Raw genomic sequence first — 8,177 nt, 5'->3', positions numbered from 1 at the left:
CGTCCAATCAGCGATTTCTCAGGTCTCCCACTGGGACCTACCTTTTCTGGTTTGTTAATGTAATTGCGTTTCTGTTTTTTGTTTGTGTGTTTCCTTTTTTGTTTGCGTGCTTCGTCTTTTTTTTTGCGTGCTTTGTTTTTTGTTTGTGTGTTTCCTTTTTTGTTTGCGTGCTTCGTTTTTTGTTTGTGTGTTTCCTTTCTTGTTTGCGTGCTTCATTAATGTTGTTGTGGTTTGCACTTCAGGGCCACCGTAGTATTATGTCAAATCATTCATATAGAAATATCAATTACCTTTTCTCAGTTACAGATTACACAGAATTTAGAGCAAACATGCTTTAATGAACACAGACAAATAGATCAAACTTCAAAAAGCACATCATTAGCAGTCATTTCTTACTAAGAAACTAAATGAATTTTTTAACATTAAAGCAGATTTTTTAAAAAAGCCATCAAAAAAACCCTGATCATATAGAAATTAAAGCTATATATTGTTGGCTTCTAAGTCACTGTCAAGAGAAAACTTCAGTTTTTTGAAGCAAAATAAGAATCAGAGACTGTCCAAGACTAGAGGGCCGGATCTGGCCCGCGGGCCTTGAATTTGACACGTGTGTTTTAAAGGTTTCAGTGGGTCCCATTTTTTTGTAGTTTTTGTGTGCTGGTGCAAGAGGCACATTGTAAAACAAGAAGAGCAGCAGGACTGACTCTTAAATGTTTGAAAAGTTGGACCATTTTTAGTGGGAAACAATGGGGGATAATTTGGAATTTATGGCAGCAACATATGTCCATAAATGTTAGGACAGGTCCACGTGTCCCTCTGTGAAGCCTCCCCTCTTCTTCTACCATCCGTCTGTAAACATCTATAAACTGAGGAGAGCAGCTGCTGGAGGTTTTAGAGGAAATGTTGTCCCATTCTGCTCTGATGGAGGATTCTAGCTGTTCTACAGTCTATGTGTGAAGCCAGTATGACAAACCTTGCTTCAAATTCTCAACAACGAACCTGGCTGTGCATGCCGCAGCTCTTCCCCACTCTCCACCCAGGACCACAATATGTTGCCAGAACAACAATAAACCACTATGACTTCACTATGGAAGGTTTGTGCATGATTAAAACCATCATAAACCTGTCACACATAACGAGGAGCCTTATGTGTTCCTAAAAGTACACTCCTGAAGGCCTCACCACGACCCTGTAAGCACCGGCCACGATCTGGCTTTTAATATCGATAATCAGTGGTGGATGAAGTACTCAACTATAGTACTTGAGTAAAAGTATTGATACTCATGGTCAAATCTTACTCAACTACAAGTAAAAGTTGCTCGGTCAAAAATGTACTGAAGTTAAAGTACTGAAGTACTCACTTTTGAAAATACTTAAGTATTCAAAAGTACATGCAATTAAAAGTACTGAAGTATTCAAAATTACATGCATTTAAAAGTACTTAAGTATTCAAAAGTACAAATTAAATTTTCTAATATCAGTATGTTGCTGTATAATTTTGCAGAACCTTGTAACTCTCAGAAACCACCTGATGTATTGATGCGTAGAACCACTCTGCTGCAAATTCTACACCACCTGTAAAGAACTTCAGCATAAAAATGCCACAAAAAAATAAGGATTTTTTTCATCTAAAAACACACCAAACCAGAGAGTCTTGATTCTCCTCAAACTTTCACTATGGAATAGAGGTTTAAGGTTGAATCTATTACAACGAAGTAACGACTAGCTTCCTAGATATGTAGTGGAGTCGAAATTACAATATTTGATTTTGAAATGTAGTGGAGTGAAAGTTATAAGTTCCCCCCTCAAAAAAAAATACTCAAGTAAAGTAAAGATTCTCAAAAAATGTACTTAAGTACAGTAATCAAGTAAATGTACTCCGTTACTGTCCACCACTGTCGAGAATCCATCTGCAGTGAGACCTCAAACAATCCCGGTGATGTTTTTCTCCTTCAGTTGAAGATCAAATACCACAGGTTTGCCGCCACAGCTCTAATCCAGATGTTGGGAGAGAAAAGACTGAACGTGGTTAATGCCTGCTTTGAGAAATCCTTTAATCAGTCAGAGCTGATTGGCTGACTGATTGAATTAATATGAAAACAGAAACATTTCACAAGTATTACGCAGCACATAAAGCTTTCTGTGCACAAATTGGAAGAACTTTCTATCTTGATTAGTTTGCGATAAAGAGATGAACTAATTTATCATTTCATTATAACTTCTACAGTAGGATGAGTTAAAAGTGTTGCTGGAGATTAAGAAACCTTATCAACCGAGAAATGAAGCTGTTGCACATTTTTGTTCTTGATCCAATAGAATGGTGTTAACAGGAGAATAGGGGAAGGAATAATGTCAAGGGATCATTCCGTAACCGCATAAGCAGTCACATCACAACCAGACATCCGCAACACACTACAGGACTTTATGAGCAATATTAAGTTCAACGTGCAATAACAATATGCAACACCCTTCCCACGGAACTCTTTATTCTCTTCATATTGTGTTTCTCTATTACTATTCTTCACTATATCTACCTCTGTTCTGTACTGTTGCTGCTGCTGGAACCTTAATTTCCCTGAAGGAGCCATCCCAAGGGATCAATAAAGTTCTATCTATCTATCTATCTATCTATCTATCTATCTATCTATCTATCTATCTATCTATCTATCTATCTATCTATCTATCTATCTATCTATCTATCTATCTATCTATCTATCTATCTATCTATCTATCTATCTATCTATCTATCTATCTATCTATCTATCTATGAGAGCTGGGTTTAAGATTTTGGAAGTAAACGGGGGTCCCTGTTCAGCAGTCTGGCAGCAGTGAGGAAGAAGAAGAACCGCATGGCAGCAACTCAGTGCATTTAGGGATTTAGACGTGGTGAAGATGATTTGCTGAAATTCAGACCGAGCATTCTAATGAGGAAAGGGAATTTGAGTGACTTTGAACGTGGCGTGGTTGGTGGCGCCAAATGGGCTGGTCTTAGTATTTCAGATACTGCTGATCTACCGAGATTTTGAACCAGTACACAGGGAGAAAGTGGTGAGATGTGCAGTAGGAGTGACAGATGGGTTCAAGGTGGGGCTGGGATAACATCGGGGGTTTGCTCTGAGACCTTTCCTGTTTGCAGTGACGATGGGCAGGTTAACAAATGAGGTCAGGCAGGAGTCCCCATGGATTATGATGTTTGCAGATCACATTATGATGTGTAGTGAGAGTAGGGAGCAAGTGGAAGAGAATCCAGAGAGGTGGGAGTATGCCCTGGAGCAGGGGTGTCAAACTCTAGGCCTCAAGGGCCACTGTCCTGGGAGTTTTTGTCACGAACCTGGGTGCTGACACGCACCTACGGCTCCAAGGCGAGATGAGGACCAAGAGGCAGCAGGTGAGGAAAAAACTCTTTAATCAAAAACTTCTTTTGTTCAGCAAAAACATAGCCACGTCTGAGTTCTAAGGAAACATAGTGCCATGAAAAAATATCAAAGATGCTCAATAAACAAGGACCCCAAAATAGACTCAAGGACCCGACAACTAACTGAAACCCTAGTGCCCTTAAATACTCTACTAACATCCCAACATAATCACAGAAATCACAAACAGGTGAACCAAAAACCAAGACATGAAAACCCACAAAAGAAACAACAAAAACCCGAACCGGATTCAAAGAACCAGAACCCTCACACAAGACATAAAAACCCACAAAAGAAACAAAACCCGAACCGGAATCCTCACAGGTTCTTCTGTAACACTGAGAGGAGACGTTACTCTGACCCACATGTCCTCTCCCTGCTGTTATCCACTCAACTGAGTCAGGGTCTTCAAGTGGAGATCTCTGATACTCCGGACCTTCCAGTGAGGGACTACAGTGGACCGGATTCCGAGAACCGGAATCCTCACAGTTTTAGGTTTTTCTGCCCAACACACCTGATTCAAATGGTTTAATTACCTCACTGAATCATCAAGTTCTCCAGGAGCATGGCAACAAGTCATCCATTTAAACCAGGTGTTTTAAAGCAAGAACACATTTAAAGATTCAGGAGAGCAGCCCTCGAGGAACAGAGTTTGACACCTGTGCTCCGGAGAGAAGAGGAGTGAAAGTCAGTGGAAGCAAAGACAGAATGTATGAATGGGAGGGAGATAGGTGGAACAGTGATGCTACAAAGAGCAGACGTACTAAAGGCGGATGAACGTCAAACAATAGAGGGTCAGACACAAAGACTAGAAAAAAGAAATGTTTAAAAAGAAAACAAAGTGGACAATGGTCAAGGAACAATTTTGAAAGACCTTCGGAAAACCCGGGGAACTTCTGATCACTGCTGCTCTAAAATAATAGAATGATGTCCCTCTGTTTGGAAGAAAAGTATGGCAAAATTAGGGGTGGTTTAAAACTGTGGCACATGTTGCTCATGTGCAGTTTTTGTTTTCTGTAAATCAGACTGGAGTTCACAGAGAAATAGTCTGCCTGATTGACATGATAAGACCAGCTAAAGGTTCACGGTCCCCTCAGGTGTTCATGCGCAGGTTCACTGTACCCTTAGAATCCCTTTCTTTGAGAGTTCCAATACTTTGTAAACAGACCCCACATGAACACGTGAAGGATTTATTGTCTGCTGGAGGCAACGCCTGAGATATGTTTTTACTCGTGTGTGTGTGTGTGTGTGTGGTCCGTGATTCATAAATAACTAAAGCAACTTCCAAAACTTCAAAAACGAATCATTGGAAGAGCATCTATCACTGAATACATTTTGGACTCGAGCCAATTTGAAATGGCTGCCAACTGGCCTTAGAAAACAGTAAAATGGCTTTAACTCAGTCAATTTACAGATAATGTCCTACGATTTGGTGTGGTTGGGGCTGAGAATTGTACCCAACACATACTTTGGGTCAAGCACGTTGCATGATATCTTTGTCTAAAACTTTGCTGTTAAATGTCGGAGTTAGAGTTGGTTGTCAGTTAGCAAAATATCTAGAACAATTTACCCTTGAGTGTCAGACATGCCTCCTCTCTTTCTATTTTTTATTCTTTGGCTTTTAACACACTGTGATCTTGTCTTGGCACCCTAAAACACACCTGCTGTGAACCTGTCCATGTATGTTTTGTATGTTTCTTTTCTTATTGTCTTAATCTATTTATGTCTTATTCTACAGCCCTTTGGCTACCCCTGTGGTTTTTAAAACATGCCATAGAAATAAAGTTGATTGATTCATGAGATTTATTTTGTTCCAGCCCCTGACAGAAAATAATAATGGGGACAGTTTATGAAGAGAGTTTGTTGCCCTGATAACCTGGGGGGGAAAAAGCTGTCACATAATTTTGACATTCTGGCATACGGGTTCTCTGCAGCTTTCTATCAGAGGGTAGGAGTGCAAAAAAGTGGTGGGACATCTGAGAAGGGTCTAACATGATTTTCATAAGCTTTCCCACACATCTGTCTTTGAAAATAACTGATGGGGCAGAGAGAGGGACACCGATGATCTTCTCTGCAGCCCTAATCCCTCTTTGCTGGGTTTTCCTGTCAGCATAAACGCACTTACCATACCAGAGAGTAAGACACTGGGTCAGGATGTTTACGCTGATTTGCCTATAAAGTGTTGACAAAAGCCAGGAAGGAGATTTGGCCTATTTCAAAATCTGCAGGAAGTGGAGGCACTGCTGGGCTTTTTTTGATAAGAGCGGATGTTTTGGTGGATCAGGTACTGTCATTTGCCATGTGTGTCCTCAGAAACTTAGTGCTGCTGACCCTTTCATCAGCAGTGCCATATATGGTCAGATGGGGGTGATCAAAACTGCCTCTCCTGAAGTGGTGTATTGAAGCCCAGGGTGTTCCACTTCTGTGTGAGTTGTTGTGGACTTACTGTAGTGAAAGCAGAACTGAAATCAATGAGTAACATCCTGACGTGCAGTCTGGCGCTCAGAGAATAGACTTTAAAATACTTCTGCTAGTTTATAAATCACTGAATGGCTTAGCACCACAATACATTAAAGATCTGCTGTTGTTGGATCAACCTTCCAGACCACTCAGGTCTTCTGGTTCTGGTCCACTCTGCATTCCCAGAACCAGAACCAAACATGGAGGAGCAGCATTTTGTGAGGATTCCGGTTCTCGGAGTCCGGTCCACTGTAGTCCCTCACTGGAAGGTCCGGAGTACCAGAGATCTCCACTTGAAGACCCTGACTCAGTTGAGTGGATAACAGCGGGGAGAGGACATGTGGGTCAGAGAAACGTCTCCTCTCAGGATTACAGAAGAACCTGTGAGGATTCCGGTTCTTGGGATCCGGTTCGGGTTTTGTTTCTTTTGTGGGTTTTCATGTCTTGTGTTAGGGTTCCGGTTCTTTGGATCCGGTTCGGGTTTTTGTTGTTTCTTTTGTGGGTTGTTCATGTCTTGGTTTTTGGTTCACCTGTTTTTGATTCTGTGATTATGTTTGTAAAGTATTTAAGGGCATTTGGGTTTCAGTTAGTTGTGGGGTCCTCATATGTCTATTTGAGGTCCTTGTTTGTTGAGCATCGGGGCTTTGTCTTTTGGTAGTTTTTTCAGGGCACTATATTTTTGGAGTCTGGATGTGGCTATGTTTTTGTTAAACAAAAGAACTTTTGATTAAAGAGATTTTTTCCTCACCTGCTGCCTACTGGTCCTCATCTTGCCTTGGAGCCGTAGGTGTGTGTCAGCACCCAGGTTCGTGACACATTTAGCTTCTATGCACCACAAATCTGGAACAAACTTTCAGAAAACTGCAAAACAGCTGAAACACAGAGTTCCTTAAAATCAAGGCTAAAACCCACCTGTTTAGAGCTGCTTTTGAACCATAAAAAAATGGAACGTTGACCAACATATCTGATGTGTTTTGATGATTTTGATGATGGCACTTGACAAAATGGAATATTTGCTTTTACAGTAAAATATTGTTTTTATACTCAGAACAGACAAATACACGGTAACAGATTTATTTTTTTTCTCACAAAAACAGTGTAGACACTGTACATCCCAACCAACAGAAAGCTGCATCTACAGTGGTCTACATACAATGCAGAAGAATTTACTGTATACAGTTATCGTAAAAAAAAAAAACCCACTGTGCTGCATCCTCTCTTCTGTTTCGGACTGGCCACAGCACCTTATCCACATCACAAGCAATGTTTTCCCTGACCAAGCAGTAGGGAAAATATTGTCTAGCACGGAGAATCCAGCCATGAAAAACATCGACAGCTGGCTGCTGGTTGTAAACAGTGTGACTGGTGTTTGCCCATGTGATGAGTCAATGTGCATGGTAGCACAGTATGTTCCTTGGGAAAATGAGATTTTCTTCATGAAAATTGTGCCAAATGCAAAAAATTGTGTGCAGTGTTTTGAAAAAAAAGTGTTTTAGAACTGCACTTTCAGTGTAAAGCAGGAATTGTGCTTGTGGTTTTGCAGAATTGGTTCAGGGGGTTGGTGCATGAGTTACATGTTATGGTTATTGTGTCTCAAGAACCAGTATTTGTGTGTAAACAACCAAGAAAAACTGTAAAATCATAAAACAATAAAAATAAAACAAAAGCCAGCATCTCAAACTGAGTTAAAAGCCAAAGAGAAAAACAAATGTGTTTTAAGAGATGATTTAAAAGCAGGTAGTGAGTCAACCTGTCTGATCTGCAAAGGCAGATCGCTCCACAGTTTGGGGGAAGTGACTGAAAATGCTCAGCCACCACTTAACCTCCTCTTTTGCCCCTTTTCCACTGACTCTAATGGTCCCGGCTCCACTCTACTCGGCATGCTTTGGAAGCATTTCCACTAGCATTTTTTTGAGGCCGGACCTTGCTTTTTGGGTCCCTGTTTTGGAGCAGGGCCAGCTGGGCCGGCCCTGCTTTTGTGGATGACGGAAGCTTAGCTCCTGTTCACTCATTGGTCATGGGTGTGGTCAGATGCAAGTGCAAAGAGCGAAGAAAACAAGGATAGACAATTTTGGAATGGTAGTGTGGAGGAGAATAGAGAGTGCAGAAGTTCACCAGGCCTTGTTAGGAATGTCCGGTTGTTTTTGCCAGAACTTGGGAACAGTGGGGGTGATAACAGGAGGATTCCTGGAACACAGGNATTTGTCTGGTTCTTAGAATCCAGGAAACACACTGGGTTGAGCTAGACCCAGTGTCGTAGAAGTTACGTAAATGGTCAGAAGTATGCATAGTCATCATGCATTGATT

This window comes from Kryptolebias marmoratus, linkage group LG12, assembly GCF_001649575.2.
Source record: "Kryptolebias marmoratus isolate JLee-2015 linkage group LG12, ASM164957v2, whole genome shotgun sequence".
NCBI lineage: Eukaryota > Metazoa > Chordata > Actinopteri > Cyprinodontiformes > Rivulidae > Kryptolebias > Kryptolebias marmoratus.
This window is presented reverse-complemented; position numbering follows the sequence as displayed.